This window comes from Excalfactoria chinensis, chromosome 3 (genome assembly GCF_039878825.1).
Source record: "Excalfactoria chinensis isolate bCotChi1 chromosome 3, bCotChi1.hap2, whole genome shotgun sequence".
NCBI classification, from domain to species: domain Eukaryota; kingdom Metazoa; phylum Chordata; class Aves; order Galliformes; family Phasianidae; genus Excalfactoria; species Excalfactoria chinensis.
The window spans coordinates 64,529,824-64,551,824 of record NC_092827.1 but is presented as its reverse complement, the minus strand read 5'-3'; the positions used below and the strand labels follow the sequence as shown (position 1 = coordinate 64,551,824).

Sequence of the window (22,001 nt, the reverse complement as noted above, 5' to 3'; positions counted from 1 at the left end):
TCAGAGTACATGCTGCACATTAAATGCAGTTGGACCCTTTTGATCCCTTTTTAGTGAAGCCTCTCATTGGCTTTCCAGATGACAAGATCAGGGATAAGGTTTGTTGTTGCTGGGTTTTGTTTCCCCCTTAGGCAGACTGATGCATATTAACTAAAGATCCTAAATCAAAAAGCAAAAACTTCCTGTCAATCCTTTAAGCTTGAAAATACATTCTGATATTGGAAGATGAGTAGGTATGGAATTGTTTAATCTCTCAGATCTGCTCTGGATCAAACAGTTCCTTCTACAGACCTTACAACAAGGCTGTATTTTGGAGTGAGGTTGCTGTAGTGTTTCTGCCCTCACCCAGGCCACTGCTGAAGCTGAGTGGGGGCTAGAGGGGGGACCTTTGGAGGGCAAAGGGGAAACCACCATCTGCCAAGAGACAGATACCCTCTTTGCTACTAAGTGCTAGATGGCTGTCTGCTGTGCTGCTGGGCAGCAATGGAAGGAACCTGGCTATGCAAATAGTCAGCATCTTTTTTTGTCTTCATTATAGCCCCGGAGTTCTGAAAGGGCAGTGAAAATTGAACTGCTCTTATGACTGAAAAAAAAAAATGGGATTACAAGAAACCTCTGTGGAAATCGCTTTCTTTGAATAGTTCTAGGTACTGAAGGATTCAACTCTGAGTCATTCATATTCTTGTCAACATTTGATAACCCATTGACATCTGCAGGCTGAGGTTTGGAGGTCTCTGTTTTGGTTTGGATTTACTAAGGAAATTACTTTGTGTTGTGATTGGAAACTCACGTTTGAAGTGTTTCTTAAAAACACAGTTCTGTGTATTTATAATTTGTTTAAAAGTCCTTACATGTGTTATCAAATAAGGCCTTAGAAGATTAAAGCAAATGGTTTCACACGGTGAATTTAATTGTAGCTTATGTGGCTTTATTCAGTTTTGCTTTTGTACCTCTCAGCCTAGCTAACAAGAATTAGGTATATTTTTCTTTCTGATAAGCAATTGCACGTTCCTTGTTTGGGACATATTTTTTCTTCTTCTTTTTTTTTCTCTCTCTTTTTTTTACTTTAGAAGTTGACTAGTCATTTTTTAAAGGAGTAACCTTTTCACTTTCCTCTGCCTTGTTGCAAACTGTGTTCCAGTGTCCAATTTAACCCGATGATGTTATTTTAGATGTAGGCTTTGTTAAATGTCTACAAGCAAATTAAAGTCGTTCATATAAGTGAGACATTTTCTTGAGAATTTGGCTTTCAGCACCAGAGATGCAGGAAAAGAGCACCAGATGCTTTACTGTGTTGGAAGAACACTGAAGTGCCAGCAAAGTGGAAGATACCTTCACGTAAAATAAACATGCTTGCAAAAAAACTTTCAGCAGTATCCTTTGCATTTAGTTCACTTTGCTGAGAAAGGAAGTGTTTACTTGAGAAAGCATCTGGATTTTATTGTTTTCTAATTCACTGTGGACAGCCCAATGGAGTCTGGAACCAGTTAGAATGTCACAACCTTTCATTGTCATATGCAATGTGGAAACGAAATAATGAGAGATCCAACTTGCAGACTGCGTTGCCCGACCTCCTAAGTTTGCTATGCTCTTCCTTCATTAAAAATCCCTCTTGGAACAAATACAAATGTATAGTGATGGCCTTGAAATGCTTCTTTGTTCCTATGAACACTACCGAGTAAGCTTTGGTCAGGTTTCTCTGGACTGGGGAAATGTGATCAAACCTGGGTAAAAGATTGAGTAGAACCCAGAGAGCCCAGCTTCCCTGTTCTTGTGAAGGCAAGCGAGAAGAGATAAGCATCTGTGCATCATCTGAGACTGTGTTCACTCTGTTTTTTTCCACCTCGTTCTGGTCGTTTCTGCCTGCTCTTAGAAGTGATGCCCCTTTGAAGTTAACTCATCTGCATGACTGGCCCAGGTTTGCAGGTTTGAATTATTTAAATTAAGTTTTACCATTTTTTAAATCCTATTTTTTTTAATTTTTATTATTTTTAATTATTATTATTATTATTTTCCCACAAAATGAACCTTCCTGCTTCTTGTGACTCATTTATAAGAATATGAGATTAATGTAGACAAGCTGATCGATCTGGAATTGACTGAATCCAATAATGACTTTTTAAAAAATTCTAATTTATATTTTAAAGATGATTTGCCCACGTACCTGATTGCGATGAACAGATAATGTGTTCCCAGATGAAATACTTTCATTCTTACTCTTCCTCTGCAGCCTATGAGGTTACATCAGAAAATAATTTGGACAAGCGCATCCGTTCTGTCCTTTTGTTTAATAAATATCTGCAAAAGAATTTGGTATTGCCTTTCTCCTCCTGCTCTCTTTCTTTCCTCTCTCTGTTTGTTTTTCAAATAACACTTCTTTGTATCAGTTCGTTGCTAGAACCGGTTTTCTTGTCTGCGGTTGTACTTTCTGATGGCCAACCCTCTGCAGTATTAATGCACAAAAATCTTTGTTGTGAAACAGCTATGTTGTATGTTTATGTGTATATAGCAACCCGAATGGCCCTAAGCCACAAAAGCATAAAAATCAAAAGCTGGTGTACATGCAGCATTGCTGACATGGGACCAAAGAAAAGGAAGAATCTGGAAAATGAAGGCAGTGCATACCTTCCACCCACATATCCAGCCTGTATCGTTACTGCAAAGCCTGTGCACTTAATTAGTTGAGAGCAAGTTTGCCCTTCTGTACTTTCCTCTCCAGCTCCTCTTTCCCCGCATGGAACAAGGGCAATGGTGCATGTTGTCTGCAGTATTTACTTGTGGCAGACAGGGATGGTGTGCAGGAGCAGTGGGTAATTGGATGCTACTGTTGGGCAGAACTGAGGCTGGGACTCATGATCTGCGATTTGTGATGCTTGTGTTGTGTTCATGCTAACCTTCCTCCCCATAGAGAACTCATTAGTAAGTTCTCATGGTTAGGTGCTCACACCAGTAGTGCTGAAGGCCTGATGACTGTTCATTGTGTGGTAGTTTCCTGGTTTTACTGAAAGGCAGACCACTGAAGAGGGTTCAGCTGGGCAGAGGTTTCCCATTGGCAGGAGCAGAGGTGGGGTGGGAGCTTGGTCTCCCTGGTTAGCGTGGACTATAGACTGAGATCTTGATATGACTCCATCCTGAACAGCGCAGTGCCCTTCCTTCCAGCCTCTCTGCTGCTGGGCCTGGGGCAGGATCTGCTCCAAGTTAAGTTTGGGAGTGGGAATAAAGCAGAATTACAAATAAAAGCGCAGATGACCATGAATCTTCCTTTATTATAAAATAATTGGACCATGGAAAAGAACGTATTTGAATTATGACAGAAAACTGTTTGTAAGTACAACTTTCCTATGAAGCCCTTGCTGTACAAAGTCTGCTCTGTTGGGATCAATGGGGTTTCTGCCTTTCTGTTAAGTTTTTCCTGGAGCAGGGTGGAAGGCACACTCTAGTTCCAATTTTTACTATGGGGAGAAGGGACAAGAAAGTGTGAGGCTGGTGGACAGCAAAGTATAATCTTCCAAAGGAAGCTCAGCTAGAGGCCAGATGAGAAGACATCGTATGAAAAAATGCAAAGAGAATAGAAGGAGTTCCTATATCCAGCAGCCTGGTTATATCTTAATATAAAAGATGTGTGCTAAATCCATGTGTGAAAGACATGTGGATTTTGGCCATGGTATGATGTGTGGAATATGGATGTGTAAAAGCTGCTTGTGATGTTATGGCTGCAGGTTCCAATTCAGCGTGGATCTGAGGCAATAGCACATGCATGGTCTGTGGGGATTTTGTGGCTCCCTGTGTGCACAGAGGATAAACATGACCCTGTCTGCTTCATGGGATGCAAATCTGGTTTGTGGTACAACATACCTGTCTTGCTTCCCTATGTCTAAAATGTAGTACCATCTTCTCACATACAGGTGGTTTGCAGATGTGAAGAACAAAAGACTTCTGTGCTTATCTAATTAGACTTCTTATTGAGGAGAGCAAAGCATGTTTTCAGATCAAAATACAGCCTTTGAACTCTAAAACTAGCAAAAGTCTACAGCATGAAGGAAATGTTTCAGATCTGTCTATGGAGTAGGGACTGGGGATCGAGCTTCTGTGTGCAGTGCTTACAGAACTGCATGCAGGTACAGACCTTTGGCACTGCATTTCTGTGTGCTGGCTTATGAGAAAGCAGATCCTGCACAGTGAGTGATTGGCCTTTTTAATTGTAATCTTCCACTGACTGTTGCCATGGGTGTTTTTCCTATTTGAACAGTAGCTTATGATTCAGGTACCTCTGTCACAGGTTACAGTCTGCTTTCTTTCTGTTGAATTAAAGAGACTTGAACCTGACTGTTTCCCTCTGGTATGTCACCACCACAACCCGTTCACATTCATGTGGCAGGCTGGTGATTCCAAGGCTGATTTTTATTTCTTTCTGTCAGTGAAAAAAAGTGATTGTGCATTTAACTGCCTTTGTAAATAGTAGATTATTTTTATTTCTCTGAATTGTTTGTAAGGTTTTAGTCTGAATTTTGAATAATATTGGGAAAGTAACTCAATATGCAGGTTGTTAGTATTTTGTGAGCACGGCTTGTCATTGGTTTTGTTCTTAAAAATTTTGCTGGGAAAACATTCTGTTCTATGAGGGTATTAAATAGATTAGCATGTTGCCCTCGTGGCAGTCTAAATCATCACCAGCGTTATAAGCTACAGTTCATTGGTAATTCTTATCTTAGTAAATAGGTATGAAGTGGACTCCGTAATATTAATGGACAAGTGCGGAAGGAAGTTCAGGTTCTTCCCACTATTGTAATTTCTCTGATAATGTAGCTGGAGTTTAGTGTCCTCTTTTAAAGAAAGGAAATCTCCTTTTCAAGGCATAGCAGCAGTGAAAGGTCTTCTAGCAGATTAAAGAAAAAGCATCAAGAGAGTTTCATATGATCTTCACTGGCCAGAGTTTTCAGACTCCTCCGCATAGCCCTGTTCCCATAGTGATGGCACTGATGCAGTGTCTGACCAGTCCAGCCTGCATGAAGTGTTGGGTTTGATTTCTAGTCCAGGAAGCTTTGCTGAAAGACTGTTTATGTGTGTGGATATGTATAGGAAAATCCCACCAAAATACCATGAGCAACATAAAGATGCTTGCCAGTGACTCTGGCAACACTGGTTGTCACCAATGATACACATTGTCATCTAGAGCCAGCTGGGCATTCTCCTAGATGATAGGAAGCAGTAGGTAGGGAAGATGTATAAAAATTTGCTCAGGGGCTTTGCTTGCTTCCCCTTCTTCAAATGAGAACAGTGCTCCCCTCCCTGCCTTCTGGGATGCCCATGGATATCTGTATTTCAGTTACAGCAGATTACAGTTCTGCACATCTGTGTGCTAACGAAGAGTCCTGGTGATACATGCCATGCCCACAGGGCTGCAGTGCCCATTTTCTCCCCAGTGGGGTGTGCAGTTCTGTGCGGCCCAAGAGCCTACTTAGCAGCCAGTGCTGGGCAGCAATGTGAGGATGAAGCTTCCAAACAAAGGAGGGAGCAGAAAAGCTCTGGTCCTGTCAGCAGGTAAGACCTGTTTTCCTCATTCTTGGTTATAGTTACAGTTTTGACTGGCAGTTAAGTTCTTTGTTTCAGAAAGCATTCAGCAGTAGCTGCACACATTGAGAAAGAAATGGACAAAGTCAACCTAACCTGTTGGTAAGGTCAGGTATGTTAGCCAGGCCAGGTGTGGTGGACACCACCACAAGCCCTTTTCTGATCAGGTCTATGTGCTGCGCTTGGGGTTTTGCTTTGAACATTTTGTAGGCTGGTGAGTATGGCTTGGAAGGCTTCTGAATGTTCCTGCTTTTCCAAACCTTCAACAAAAGATTAGAACACAAGAATGTTTCTGTGCAGTCAGTCCCCATGAGTTAAATAAGTGCGTTGGACTGGGCACTGTTTCACTTTCTTCATCCTTTATTAATTAATTTATTTTTTAATGGGGAGCCTAGGACTGAAAACTCTTTCTGTGTTGTCATTCTTTTCTCTGCAGAATGGCCCTATGAGGTAGTGAGTCACTGTGTACAGAAACCTTCACTTTTATTGAGCCATTTGGGAAATGTGACAGTGCATCACCAGCAAACCTTACTTGTCTCAAGAAACAAAAACAACCAGTCTCCCCAACCTCGCTGTTCTACTGAACCAGACAGTTTCTTTGCTTTTATTTATTTATTTGTTTGTTTGTTTTGCAATTGTTATGGGCAAGCTCTGATTTCTGAGGTAATTTGTTTTGTTCCCTGACAAAATATTTGCTGCTGATATTTAATGATGATACTCTTTATGACCACTAAACTGAATGAAACCTGTTTAGTCACTTTTTACTGAAAACACGGGAATCCAAAATCGATCGTCTGGGGCTGGGTTCAGAGCTGATGCAGAAGGACTGAGGTGTTGGTTTTTGCTTTTTTAATGTCTTATGAGTAAGAAGATAGTTGCATGTATTCACTGCCAATCGTGGCTCCTTAAGGACCACAAACCCTAAGTATAGGTCTATGCTCAGGCCTGATGTTATCCTTGCCAGGTTGAGAAGTCTGCTTGGTTGTATAAGGTGTCAAAAGAAGGATTAAGTCACACAAGAAGTCTCTCACAGAGGCATGAGCTGGATCCAGTTTGAAGCCTTAGGTGTCAAATCTGTCTTCTCCGCAGTTCTCAGCCTCTTAAGCTGCTTTCATGGAATTGATTCTGAAAAACTTAAAAACTTCCACTTTTCACAGTATGACCTCTCTACCTGGTGGGTAGAGATCCAGATCTACCTCACCGGTGGGTAGGTGTGATCAGTTATCCTAGGTCAAGTGGTGAACTGTGTTTTCTTCCACTACTGTAACAGGGCAAATTGTGAGCCCTAGTGAGAATGTAGATAGTCTTCTGTGTGCTTTACCAGAGTGTGCATCTTTGAATGTGATTGCCAGCTACAGGCTGAACTGGGACATTCATCTTTTAATCCATTTCACTGCAGTAAAAATATTCAGAGGAACTGAAAACAGAGCAGTCTCCCCACAGCTCTTTATTAATAAATAGAGAGGTCTCAAGATATTTGCTTTAATTTGTTTAATAGTTTTGAGATAATTCTGTATCTTCTGATGATTGCACATAGAAATACCATAGGGATTCTTTGTGGAAGTTGCTTCTGAATGATGTTGGTTTTAGTAATGCGTAGGGGCTTCTAGTCTACAAATGTTGCATGTAACTTTTTCGTTCTTTTGAAAGCAGTGTTTACAGATGCCTGTGCCAGGTTATTTAGGGCATAGTGTTAAGTTGTTGAGTTTAATTTTGAACTTTCCTTCGAAAAATTGGTCTGAAATGAAGTACTTTCAGGCCTTGTGCTGTTCCCTTATAGACAAAGAGTAAAGTGAGCCATCAGCAGCAAGTCTAATTGTCCTGAGCATCTCTGAAAGAAAGACCACAGAAACTCTGCTGTGTAAAACACACTGCAGGCTTGGATGGGTAGATTAACAGAGCAAAAGTTAGTACATTGCAAGGAAGGCTTTCTGCTTGTGTGCTTCCTGCAGATATCCTCTTGGTGTACACCATTATGCCTTCTGTTTTTTGTACAAAAGCTTGCTGCCATTTGACTAAGAATGTCAGTTTCAGTTGTTCACAGACTGATGTAAAATAACAGTGCATTCTTCTTGCATGTCTATCTATAGAGTTCCATTAATTTTATATCCCAATATTCCTTCATTTTGATCTGGACAACCTTAGATTTTAAAAGTTGACTGATTTGCTTTCAGCTCAGGCATCATTACCTTGACTTTAAAACAATAAAGCTTGATGAGAGGAACTTCTCTGTGTTCATAGTCAAAAGGAAAAAAGAAGAATGCACAAGCATATGGCAACCACTTTCAACTGCATTAAATGAAGAAAGTGAACAATAAATGATTTATTCACCCAGCTATTTAAGCTGCTACACTTGGTGCAAAAGTTTCAAGTGGAATTGTGTAAAAAACTGAAATAGCCCTTGCCTTGTTTAGATATTTCACAAACCTCTATTTTTTATACCAGATGTGACAGGATACAACTTTCATTTTACTCTTTTAAGGGCTTGGGTGAATAAAGCATGCTCTTCTTGTTGCACATGCTAGCCTTCTTTAATGTTGTTCTTCTCTTAACAGAGAACAGGAGGCAGCACCTGCCAGAATGAGCAGGGACTGACTGATGGAGGTGAGCATAGGGAATACGTGAGCAGAGATGACTATTTCTGAAGATAAGCAGTTTTTCATATTAAAAGGAGCTAGATGGGAATTATCCAGGGAAGAAATTGTGCTGCCGCAGAGAAGGAATGATGCTAGCAACAGCACTGAGCGTGACCTTGGTAGACATGTGAGTCTTTGAAATCTGCTAATGGTTTGTGCTCATCATTTCCACTGGCCGAGCCACGGCTGCTTCCCCGGCACAAACCCAAACACTTGCTATGTAACTTGAGCTAAATCACCAAGCCTTTCCCAGCTCCTGTTGCATGTGTGTACACCCGCCTTTGGAAAGTGCCTGGAGAGCGCAGAGCAAGAAATGGTGAAGTTCTTGGGTGATGGGAATGGTCAGAGCTAGATGAGGGTAGAACCCTATCAGTGCCTTGCTGTTCTGCAGCTCCAGAGCAGGGTACAAACCTTCCACATTTAGGTCTCCTCTTCCCCCCCTCCCATTCTTAAAATACAAAACGTTCCCAGTGGCAATATTCAATGGGCTTTTTAGCATGCCAAATACAGAATCAGAAACATATTTAAAAACTGATGTTAATGAGTGAAGTGGATTATTCAGCAGCCAGTCCACATGGAACTTGATTAAAAGGCAGCTATCCCTGAATATCCGTTAGGCTGGATCTCTTGGTTGCTCGCCTGAATTAAGACCAACAGTTACTGCATAAAAATGAAGTTGACCTGATTTACGCCTCATAATTCTGTAGTGAGTCACTAATTAAATTTCACATTTCCAAGTGCACCCCCCGGCTACTCATAAATATCTCAAAAGACTTTAAAAAAATGTAGGTGTTAGTCTTTTAGGAAGATAATGTCAGCCTCTCTTCTAGAATCTTTATTTGCTAAATGCTGGAACTATTATGTCTGTTTCCAAATACTTGGAAAATACTTCTACAAATAGTGAATGAGTCACGTTTTTCATCTTTCATCTCTAGGTAACTCATGGGTAACTCATGCTGACACAGTGCTTCTTCTCCATCTACCCACTGAGTATGCTTGCTTACCCCCTGCTCACTACCATTCTGCCTCTTGCTCTCATTAGTCCACCTGAAAATGTCATCATTGCTAATATTTATTTCCTCACATACAGAATAAACTGCCTTATTCTTGCTTGCTTGCAAATTAATGCTTGCTCTTTTATTTTTCAGTTTTCTATTATGTTTATTTCTCATGCTACTATCATCTAAGTGGGCTTAATCTACCTTGTTCTAATTTCTTTGTTAAAGGTTCTTTCTGCTGCTGCTGGATAGGAAATATTGGATAGGGTGGAAACGGAGGTTTGGAGTTTATAACTTCATTATACCTCTGAGTGAGATATTTGAAAGTATCTTGTCTCTAAGTCTCCTGCGTAATGTGCTGGAGTCGGAAGGTGGCAGATTTACTTGGAATTGAGACAGAGCTGTGTTTTCATACTTCATCTTTCCATCCTGTTGTCCTCCCCCATTTCCTTTCTGGAAGACATCCTGGTGTTAAAATAAAATCTCATGCTCTAGGGCTTCAGCTGGCTGCCCACAGGGGTTAGGCAGGATATTTCCCTCTGATGCACAGTTAGCAAGATGCATTCTGGGGGTGTTTTCACCTTCTTTTGTCTACTTGAGGATGGGCCACAGCTGTAGATCAGAAGCCAGATAGGATAGTTAGTAGAGATCTCATTTTTGGGGTACCTGTCTGAAACTGCTGATCAGATCAGGGTAAAAATGAGTATCCTGATCTCTCACCCAAGTCCTGGGAAGCCTTCTGGTTTCCTCTTAGGGGAAGTATGTGTATCACCCACAAGAGTTATGTGCTCTTACTATACCTGTGGTTGCAAGGATGTGATCTCCTTCTTCCTGTCTTACCCGTAGTCTTGCAGCATGCAGGTAGCTTGCTTGACAAGAATGAATTGCTTTGTTATAACCAAAACTGTAATTTTCAATTAGAAAGAACAGTAGTGAAATTAAATGGCCAGTGATAAGCAGGATGCTATGGCAGATCAACTCATGAAATCTCCCTCCAAAACTGTTGCCATTATTACTCCATAGGTTAGCTGGCAAGGAGAGGATTTCAAGGCAAGCATCCAGCACCCACCCACAGATTATGTTGGCTCAGAGCCTGGCAGCTTGAGTCTCTTCCAAAATGTATCTGGGATCTTCTAATCAGGAATGCAGCATATTGCTGGTTGTGACACAGATACAGCTGAGTTTACTCTGTGTCTTATCTGTAACCTTTTAGCGTTTTCATGTGGCTTACTCATTTACAGAGCTTTTGTAAACCTGAAAACAGAAAACAGCATGGGCTTTATGCAGCTACTGCTGTTTTCTCTGATTTAAGATGTTCCCGGTCCTGCCTCTGAGTATCCTTCATGTTGCTTTCAAGCCTCCAAGGGTCTGCTGTTGTTGCTTTCTGGCCCGCACCCTTCATTTTTCTGGGCAAACCTCCCTCTAGCCTGTTGATGTCGTTCCTAATTGCCCAAAGGAATCATTGCTGAGCAATGCAAGGCATTTCCTTCCCTCTTATTAAAAAGCACCAGAATAAAACTTAGTCTTTTGCAGCAGTGGCTAAACCTACCACGTCTTAAAATTGTATTATGGTTACAGCATTTTGGATTGTTACAGTGGAGTAATAAGATGTTCTGAACCAGTTTTTTTGGTAATCTCTCCAGCTGTCTGACATTCAGGCATGCTATGTACATGAATGAGGACTCAGTGCAGTCTTCTTCCACTCCAATATTCCCCTGGCAAAAATAAATAAATAAATAAAAAGCTTGAGCCAAGGTCTTGTGACTCTAGCACTGTAAACACTGTGAGTAGACCACTACGCATTCCAGTGACAAAGGTGGCTCCTAAACTGCACTGAAGAGAGCACAATGGAAAATGGAGTTCCTAAAGTGCTCAGTGTTCCCTGAACTATGTGCTATCTTTTTTTAACCAGAATTACATTGGACTAACCCAGAACAGAGGTTGGTTGTGCTAGTTTGTCATACTTGAGTGAGGGATAGTAGACTGTTGCTGCTTCCCTGTTTCAAAGCTTTGACAAGCAAACTTGTAAATACATAGTCCAAATGCAGTCAAAATAGGTCATATAAAGCTAGATTCCTATAACTGCTACTTCATAGCTCTACAGCTCAAACCTGTTCTTAACGAAAGAGAAAAAGATGCAGTAAAATTCTGGTCACCTTTTTCCTCTAAGAGTAGTGGATAATGATAATGAAGCTCCTAAATGTTACTTTACAGATGAGAGGTTGGACTTGCCCTTTGAGATAGAAATTCTGTTTCACAAGAATGTCACCAGGATGGTGAAGTCATCCCAGGTGTGGAAAATCCAGCTGCTCCTTGCTCTTAGCTCTGAGACTCACATGCCTGGACTGAGGTTTAGGTGCGGAAGCAGTGTCATCGCCCTGTTTTCTTCCACTCTGGGAAAAACTCTGAGAAATGGGGTTATGTCTGCGAGGTAATTCAACCCTAGGTTTCTTCCATGGAAGAACTGTTAATATTTTTGCACTCTAGAAATGTGTTTTTGAAATGTGGTTGTCCTGTCTTTCATAGGAACGTATTGCAACTATTAATGCCCTGCAGTGAACTAGAGAGCCTGCAGAGCACATAGAAAGGTGTGAGTTATGGACGACAGAAACATCTCTGTGAAAGAAACAAGACCCCTTTTCTGAAGGAGTGAGTAGTACAATGTGGAGTCAGACATTACTAACTCCAGTAATAATCCAGTCAGCCATGAGATGAGATGCTTTTGGTAACATCAGTCTCCGGTGGTATCCATTCCTCTGTAGTTTAGTATCATGTTGATGTTCTGCCCTACATAGGGAATTATTTTGGTATCTTTTTGAACTTTCTTTGTTATTAATTAAGGTGTTAATTCAGTAACACACTGCCAACAATGCAAAAGCATTCTGCTGTGTATGTTTGATGTCAGACTACTAAGTTGATGCAACCCATTATAAAGTAATTGCTTGATTTCAAATTGCCATCAGGGACCATCAGACAAATGATTGAGTGATATATGCATCTAACTCTTCTACATGTTGAGAGGGAAATATTAGTCTTCGCAGTCCATTTTTGAGTATATATGCATTGTCTCTAGCACAGATTGAAGAAGGTGGGCCAGGCAGATGTAGTTACCTGCCTGCAAGACTTCAGCAGCTCACTGCTCTTGAGTTAGCAGTGAAGTTCAGTGGCTGGTATTCATCAGAATGGAAGGCCAGATTTTGTATGTATGTGGGGAGAATGTAAAGTGCAATCATCCTGAGTTTTGACAAGGGTCATTCACAGCAGGTGTGGAGATGCTGGGATCCTGGGTTAGGCTTTGTGCTGAAAGGCAGTGAGAAGTTCCTGGGTGGATTCTGTCATCTTCCATCAGAAGGGCAAAATGCCAGTTGTTGTCATAGACAGGGTTATTGGATTACCTCAGGAAATCACTCCTTGACACATGCAGAATCCCTAATTAATTGTTATCATTTCTCAACTTGCCCTTTCTGTCTGGAATTTATTAAGGAAGCTCAGAGGTAGTACCTCCTGAAGTATGGGGAGCTAGGGAGCTACTTTTGTTCCATCCTTCCACCCTTCCTTTCATCAGTATGCACAGCACTTTTCCATCAAGATAAAGATGCCCTGAAAAGCTTTCAGCCCAAGTTCAATGGAGAACAAACAGGAGGGAATGGAAATGAGAAGGGTGAATGACAAGAAGGGAAAAAATGAATGAAGGCGAGACCAGCCTGATTATTGCAAAAACTAATGAGATGACTGGAGGCAGCGAATTTTCCAGAATAAAATGACAATATTTAGAGGCATTTATGAATGTGGCAGAGACCACTGTTTAAATCTCATTGAAGATAATTCTGTGAAGGGATATAAGGTGGGAGGAAGAGAGAGCAAATGCGTGCCAGATGGCGTTTAAGAGGGGAAATCCAGGCACAGAGGCAGCATGAAAAGGGCCTGTAAGCAGGCATGAGAGGGGAACACAAAGGGGCTGCAAGGAGGGAGTGTGTGGGGACAGGGAGGCCCAGGCTGCACAGATGGAGATAGTGAGGAGGAGGATGGGGGGCAGGGAGAGGGATTTGCTTGAAGAGAGACCTGGGAAGTGAAAATAAGGAGTTTGGTGTTGGCTACGAGGTGGGGGAAGGGAGAGAACAAGGAGCTCCTGAGTGCTGAGCTCAGCACCACAGGTTGAATTTGAGGAGTCCAAGAGAGAAGCAAAACCTATGTCAGGCCCAGAGCCTGCCCAGCCACCCAGTAGACCAAGGACTCACTCCAGAGTTGTGTGAGCTGTGTGAGAGAAAGGACAAAGGTGCTCAAAGAGACAGCAAGCGGGAGTCTTCAAAGCCCTGTCTGAGGAGTCTTTGATTGTGCTGTTCAGTGTTGCAGCCATGATTCAAGCACAGTCACAATGCTGTTAAAATGAAACAAGACACCAGCTCCTAGTGATTCAAACATAGAAAAACTGTCAGGGGATGACTTAGAAAGAGAAGACACAAAAGGGAAGGAGACAAAAATGAGATCAGTGATACTTGTACCTGCAGAAATGGAGAGCAGGTGTACCTGAAAGGTCCTCAACATAAAAAAATAAGGTGTAAGGAACTTCCATCAACTGCTGTTGAGTTGCAGCTTCTGAGTCCTGGTAGAGGCAATGTCTGCCTGCCTGGCTTAAGAATGAGGGGCAAGCAATGCAAATGGAAGGCAGCATTGGAACTGGGGTTGCCAGTGCCTCATCAGCACCACCAATGACCGAATGAGGTGGGGGAAGAGGGAAATACTGCCAACAGTTTTGATAACTAGCTGGAATTCAGCAGTTGTTCCAGCAGCAGAGCAGAGCGTGCTACTGAAGGGGTATCCTTCAGGGATAAGTGAGGGAGATGACACAGGGACAGTCTTACTCTGTGATGTGGAAGAGGAGGGGCTGTCACTGGGTGGTCATTTCTGGTGCAGAGTGCCGTCCCCTCTGGGCCCTGTGTATGCTTACCTCACCTATCTACCCCAGGTGAGGTCTGTTTCTCTACATGGAGAGAAACTTGATTTTTTTTTTTATTTTTTTATTTTTTATGTTATTGTTTTAAACCCATTTTGTAACCAAACCAAAGTCAGCAAAAGTGTTGCCTCTATTGAGATGTATCCAGATGTCATAAAAACATCTCCCAGCAGGACAATGTAGTGCTGGATCATTAAAAGCTAAAATTTCAGGAGATGCAGGGTATCTTTGAGTATTTGTGCCCATGTATCCCTTTCAGTCTCTTCTTTATATGTTGTTATTTCAGGAAGCTATAAAAATGACTCTTTCTTCTTCCCTTCCTTCCCTTCCTTCCCTTCCTTCCCTTCCTTCCCTTCCTTCCCTTCCCTTCCTTCCCTTCCCTTCCTTCCTTCCTTCCTTCCTTCCTTCCTTCCTTCCTTCCTTCCTTCCTTCCTTCCTTCCTTCCTTCCTTCCTTCCTTCCTTCCTTCCTTCCTTCCTTCCTTCCTTCCTTCCTTCCTTCCTTCCTTCCTTCCTTCCTTCCTTCCTTCCTTCCTTCCTTCCTTCCTTCCTTCCTCCCTTCCTCCCTTCCTCCCTTCCTCCCTTCCTCCCTTCCTCCCTTCCTCCCTTCCTCCCTTCCTCCCCTTCCTCCCCTTCCTCCCCTTCCTCCCCTTCCTCCCCTTCCTCCCCTTCCTCCCCTTCCTCCCCTTCCTCCCCTTCCTCCCCTTCCTCCCCTTCCTTCCCTTCCTTCCTTCCTTCCTTCCTTCCTTCCATTTTTTTTTTTGGATTATTTTTTTTTTTTAATGTATTCATTTTGGAGTTGATGTTCTGGAGGAAACATGAGCTTTCTGAAAGGTGGAGTGTTTCTCCCAAGCTGGCCATAGCTGTCTGATGGTAACATGTAGGTCTGTGCACCTCAGCCACGTAGATGTTGTTCACAGTCACCACATTCAACTTGCTGCTTAGGGAATTACCTTTTGGATGAGTCTTGGGGTGATTCAGAGTGCATTTGGTTTGTGATTCACATTGCTGAGAGACAGAACTGATTTACTGGGGGCAGAGGAAGGAATGAGACAGTGAGGGAGGAAATTGGTGTCCAAAAGGCATTTGGGAACAGGCACATTTCAGAGTGTCTAACAATATGGGATAGAGAGATTTGGCAACCACTACAGTTATACTACATGCTTTGCTCTCTACATTCTAACAATGTTTCGATGTTTTGAAAAAATACTACTGCTAACTTATGAACACTAATATATTTAGATCACTTTCTACTCTAAGCTGCTGTTATATCCCAGAGAACAAGTTAAACCAGCTGTTCAGCCAGGTACTGTTTTGGTATGCAGTGCATTCGTCAGGTTATTATTGTAAGTCCTTATTCAACATTTATTCATCAGAATTTCTTTTTCCTATGAAAAGCTGCATTGCTTTGGCTAAAACATGCAACCCTCTTCTCCACAGTGATTTTTTGCTTCTCGGAATCTAGGTTTGCTAGAGACATAACAGAATCCATTCCAGATAATGCTGCCTAGTGGTCCTGCTGCTTTGAAAGAGTCTGGTCATAGAAACTTAGGGAGAATCTGAGAGGATTTGGAGTGAACCTGAGAAATGAACTGTTTGTGGGAGAGGATTTTTTGTAGTCTCATTCATTGAAGTGCCAGCCCACATTCTGAAACTGAAGTGAATTTCTTTTTTGGTTTCCAGCTTAACCTCATTAGCTGTGTATAAACATTTCATTTTTAAAATACCAGTGATTCCAACAGCATGGTCACACATTGCATATTCTAAACATATTTAACCAGTTATACGTTTTTAACATTTCTGGAAAATAAACAAATTGTTTTTGCTATTAACTATACTGCATACTCTGAAGACAATGAGGTACGATTACTATGCACAAGTGCTTAGTTACGCCTCTGTATTTAGTGTTAATTATTTAGTTAGGCCTGTGTGCCTAACCATTTGAATGTACCAAGTGTCCACAGAGTCCTTAAACACGTAAGAACAAAATGTTCCAAAGATTAAATGTGGGCTGAAATGACCTGTGAGCTGAGGATGGTCAGTGTTCGTGCTTGGAATATGCAGACCTCTGACAGAAGTGTAACCATAATTGTGTACCAGTAGAGTTAAAAGGCCATTCCATTGGGCTCTTATGGGAAGTACAATACAAAAAATGATGCCACAAGTAAGAAAATTCAAAGAAGCTTTTTCCAACTAAACAAAATATTTCCCAAATGGCAGAACATAATGGTCTTGAAGATATTTGCAAGGTTGTAATTATTCCCATCATAACTGGTAGTGAATTACCTATTCAGACAAGGGACACAGGGGAACAAAGAACCTGAAACATATTATTTTTTTTCAGTGTATTAAAAAGAAATTGTCTTTCAGGTAACGTCTCTTCACTGTGTTCCACTCGGTTTTCTTATGGAAAGCTACTTATTGTAAAGAACTCTAAAGAAATCCCTTTCATTCAACAGTTAACGCAGGACTTGAAAAATTTACCTGAGGTGGTAAAAAACTGAGTCTCTGAACGTGGGTAGTTTGTTTTGGTCTCATGTGTGAAAAGCCCAGTTGTAATTCTGCTTTCCCCGTCTTTCTGAAGATTTTGTTTTGTTCTGTTTTGTTTTCAAACACGCTTGGAAGGCACATGTTGAAGAAACAGCAAAATATGACAGTCTTGCTAGCTTTGTAAGTGATTTTCCATCTGCTACATCCATCTAATTGGAGTGATGGGCTTAAAATCCTTTCTCACTGCTCATTTTGTGCAGTTCTAACATGGTTACCTGTGAGGAGGCTCCTGAACTTCCCCCAGCCACCAGTGTTCAGTGTGTAGTACATCTCCTGCTTTCCCCACGTAACTGTAGCAAGTACTTGCCTGCAGCACAATGCAGATAACTTTCAGTGGGTTTTGCTGTAGAACGAAAGAGCTTCATCTCAGTCAGATCCCTGTGAGCCACAGCTAGAGAGGCTTAGAAACTGAAAAAAAAAAAAGGAATATTACAAAGAGTAAAAAAGGCAGGTAGGCAAGGGAAGGGCTGAAAAGAAAGGCCAAAACTGGGCGGTCTGGCTCTTTTATTGTGGTGGAAATAACTGAATCCATTGAAGTCCATGGCTTTATACTGGCACAAAGCAGGCACAGGGACTCAGGCATAGTGAGGACACAATCTTTCTAGTGGATAAATGAGTGAAGTATCACTGTTCAGCTTAAATTTCTCATCAGGAATACTTTTTTATGGACATGAAGGGTCCATTAGAAAATTATATTTCTGATTGCCTGAATCTACTGCAAGGGTGTGGTAAGACTTACGATAACTGCAAGCTGAAAAGCTATAAAAATTGTTTTGCTTTGCAAATAAAGACTGCATTCTTTCCTAGGTCTTCCCCAGGGCTCCCTAAAGCTCCAGGATGGTGACCCCATTTAGTTTTCCACTGCATTTCTCTATGTTCCCCTTCCTTCTGATTTTTAACCTGCCATCTGATAACACATCTGTTTTCCTTTCTCCTTTGTATACTTCCATACATCAGATTTCCAGATCTTATACATTCCTTCCTACATTTATTCTTTCGTTTCCTCGAAGTACTATAGAGTGGAGGAAGTAGTATGGGCTACGTACCAAGACCTCTTTTCTATAGAGAAACATCTTTGCTGAAACCTACCTCTACTGATTTTCATGGAGAAATGATAATGTAGATCACCCCTTTTTTTCTTTTTTCTTTTTTTTCTCTTTTTTTCTCTTATTTTATTTTATTTTTTTTAATGCAAAACAGCAGCCAGTTCAAAATGTCTTTGGAAAAACCTAATCTGACACACCATTCACAGAAGTAAAAGCTTTAATAAATCATGCTGTGGTTGAGTCAGCAGTATCCCAAAAGGGAGTATAGGTCAGTGCAACTATAGCAGCTGCTGCTCTGTCAGATACATTCATATTGCTGCCTGAAACTCAAACATTGGAAAACTCGATGAGAAACTTTGGAAACACATCAAACTGTGCACCATGCTTCCACACAGCTCAGATCAAATATTTTCACTTGGCAACGTGCTGCAACAATCTCATGAAAGCTGTTAATGTTGACACTAATCTTTAAGTGTCAGTCATCTTTCTACGCTCAGGACAGGACAGGTATCTGATTACAGAGAACAAGCTCGCACTTCAAGAAGGTATGTATAGCCAGGGAGGGGAGGTGGGGGCTGCTTTACAATCCTATGAGCAGGCAAACAAGCCAAGAGGTTTCTTTCTTCAAACAACTGTTCAGTTACTGTTGCTTGGAGTTTCTCAATCTCTTCTCAGATTTAATTGAGTAATTTATGTTCTTTGTAATTCAATGTTCTATAGAGGGGTCTTGCATACAAGGCTGCTGGTTCACAGCTGAGGAGGGATAGTTTGATCTCAGTGCTGTGCGGATTTGAGAAATTAGACTTCTGTTGGATCTGAGGGTTTGTTTTAAAAACTGCTTAGTGTCATGTGTAACACAGGAAAAATGACCATGGGAAGAGAGAAAACAAAGGAGGGCATGAATTTCTTTTCCTTGAAAGAGAATGACAGCAGGCAGTAGGGACAAGCCATGCATTGTGATCATCCCCTCAGCGACTGAAGCAGCAGGAGGCTTCTTAGGCAGGGCCGAGGCTGTACTGCTTGGGTGGCTACCCGGCCTGCAGAGCTTGTCTGCTCGCCTTCCTGGAAGGGCAGAGAAGGCAGCCAGGTGCCCTCCAGCAGTCTGCGGCTTTGGGGATCTGCTTACTTTGCCTCTGCCTAAGGCCATCCCCAGCCTGGACTCCTTCCTCATACGTGTGATGGATGAGAAAAACAGAGGGTGATGCTGCAGGCAGAGGAGTAGAGGGGGAACTGGAATACTTGTGTTTCAGTCTTTCAGCTGTGTTTTAGAGCTCTTTTAAAAATCCTTCTGAGTAACTTCAGGGAAAAAATACTGTTTTCTCTGTAAAACAGTATTTGTGAGTAACACTTACCTGTTCTGCAGAGGTATCAGGCAGTGTCTTACTAGTCTGCAGGAACTTTGAGGGATTTAGACTACCTATGAATAAAGTTAAGTGCTTACAGCTAAAGGGAGGTGAATTACAGTGCTAGCATAAGGAAGGATATGAGTTGAATTTAGCAAGAATTTGTCTGGGGACTGAGCTGGTTTCATTCTTTCTTTCCTTCATGCAAGTAAGGGTGTGCCAGCAGAGTTTATTGATTATAAAATTTGAGAGGCCATTGTCTGCGTGGAAGGGAACTGAAGCAGATTTTGGAACAATTCAGAGAACTCCTGACGCCTGTATTAACAGAAGTGGGATGAATTGTAGTAGAACAAAGAGCAAAATCATTTACCTAAGAACCCATGAGAATTTTGGCTTTGAGCTCATCTGTTAGAAACAACCAAAAGTAAGTCCTCATGGTCACTCATCACAAAATGACCACCCTCACACACAATACATATACCTTCATGGAATATCAGGCAATTTTTTTTTCTAGAAGAACTGGGGAAGCACTTAAGCCACCTTAGCTTAGCAAGAGAGCCCATCCACAGCATGTCTTCTTGTAGTCAGCTGCGGTGAGGAAAGATAAATACTAGGGGGAAAAGGTGTGGAGAAGGGCAAGTAGGATGGACAGGAACCTGGAGTTACTGTTATATGGATAAGCTAAAAGATTTGCCTTCATTAATCAAAGGAAATGAAGTCTGAGGAAGAAATTATTGCTCCCTTTAAATACTAAATGTCAAGGATACAGAAGAGATATTGAAAGCTAGAAGAAAAAAACTGGTCCAAGAGAAATGACCGTACATTTATTCTGTCTGGAAATGAGGAGAAGAACAAGACTAAATGACATTTTGCTAACGTATTGGAAGCAGAGTGGCTGATGATCTGGGGATCGCTGACGGGCCACTGGCTCAGGACACTGCAGGCCTGGAGCAGAGGGGAAGGCTCCAGGCTGTGGTATCTGCAGTCATGGCCTGCTCTCAAGGCAGGGAGACACTGAGTTTGCCTCCCATAAGCTGCTTCAGTGCCTCTTCCACAGAAGTCCTGCCTGGTTGTCTCCTACTTGTTTCCTTTCCCCCCTAAATGTTCCTGTTTCTCCCTTTGCCTTCAGTTAAATCCTTGTCTCGTGGATCTGTTAACAGTTGTGTTCATGGTAACCCACTACTAGCTCTACAGGGCTGAAACAGCTAGGAATTAAACTCCAGTGGTTTTGTAGGTGAGACAAATGCCTCCAAGTCTGAGTCTGTGCTGTGCAAAGCCATGGACAGGACAAAGACTGACAGGCAACAAAAGCCACTGGCAGCAAAAATTTTGCTTTTCTGACAAAATCCTTTAGATTGTATTTAGTGAAGCCACATCCAGTTAAACCACAAGTAAATTGGAGTAACCATGGATGAAAAACCCCACATTGAGCTTTAGGTTAAATGAGAGGTTTGTGGTCTCACAAAGGAACCCTTTCTCCAGAAATAAACATGGAGTTACTCCTACAGTAATGTCTTGTTTAGTCTGGATGTCAATCTGTACTTAAAATACGTAATGATAGATAAATATATCTGTGTGTGTGTGAGCCAGATCAGGTGCAGAAGTGGTCTGATGTAACTCGGGTGCTGCGACTATGCTATGATTTATTTTTTTCTGCTCTTACAGACTGCAAACCTGAGCGCTTTCCAAAAGTTTCCTCTGTTTAGGGATTCTGAGTTTTGTGATTAGGTGGGAACCACATCACTGCTTTGTCTTGAAAACAGCTAGGCAGGTGCCCTGATTCCATCCCTGCAGCCTGGATCCAGCAAGAGGAAGCTGAGCTAGGGATAAGGCAGTGTAGAGCGTAATACACTGTGTTTTCTCTTCTTCTTTTATCTTTAAGGTGCAGTAAAAAGGGGAAAGAAAAAGGAATTTAAATGATCAGTTCAAACAAACTATTTGCAAAAAATCTGCTAGATGCTCAGGTCTGTTCTATCTAAATGTGGTTGCAATATTTTGCAGGATACTACTTTGTGTTTATTTTCTACAAACAGTATCTTTTAATCTTCTGTATCTTCTGTCAGGCTAGCAGGACTAACAAGCTCCATCGCCTGAACTGGACTCCTGTTAAATATACCTACTGAATTCAGTTTTAGATCTGTTTTAAAGAAAATTAATAGATAAATCATGTGTGCTGCTTTTATTCCATGTCTGTTTTGGAGTAGGGGGGTGAGAGGGAAATGAGGAGTGAGAGAGCACCTGCAGGTGAAACAACAGGTAAGAAAAAGACAGCAAGTATGTTCTAGTGTGGGGTATAAAGACATCAGGGGTATATTCATAGTGTGTGTATGTGTGCTGCAGTGGGGAGGTAAGTTGGGCTGAATTTGTTGATGCATAAAGTGAGGATGGGATAGAGAAAACTTACTTATGTACTAAACTTTTCTCAATGTAACCAACCTGCTCATAGCATGGGATGAATGCATGTTGCTGCAGCACCAGTCTGAGAGCCGACACTGGGGAGATTTCATTCATTTCAAAGGCAAATGCTCTAAATTGCAAAGGTAACAAGGCATGGATTGAAACACATTAAATAGCTCATGGTTTCTAGAGGTTTGTGTTTCTTTACTCTGTCTCATCAGAGTATTAGCTCTGAAGGGTAATGACTTCACTATTGACAGACACAGTTTCAGGATTGACCTTATTAACAGATGGGAAAGAGTAAAAGTCCTGTTCTTCCAAGAGGGGAATGTGGTAGTTACTGCAACAGAGAGAAATCAGATTTGTCCAAAAGTAGAAAACAAAGGAGAAATTACAGTGACAAGGAGGGACTGATGTTCTATAAAGAGAAACTTGTTTTCCTCTGGTCCAAAAGTCACATCAGGATGCTTGAATCCAACAGAAATCTGTATTTCTCTGTAGGTAATTC

At 41.7% G+C, this 22,001-nt stretch overlaps 1 protein-coding gene across 1 annotated transcript in view; it reads left to right on the top strand.

The window, feature by feature from the left end:
- Positions 1-22,001, top strand: part of PDE10A (phosphodiesterase 10A) — a 343,005-nt gene that overhangs the window by 152,524 nt on the left and 168,480 nt on the right. The gene's annotated exons all lie outside the window — the stretch shown is intronic.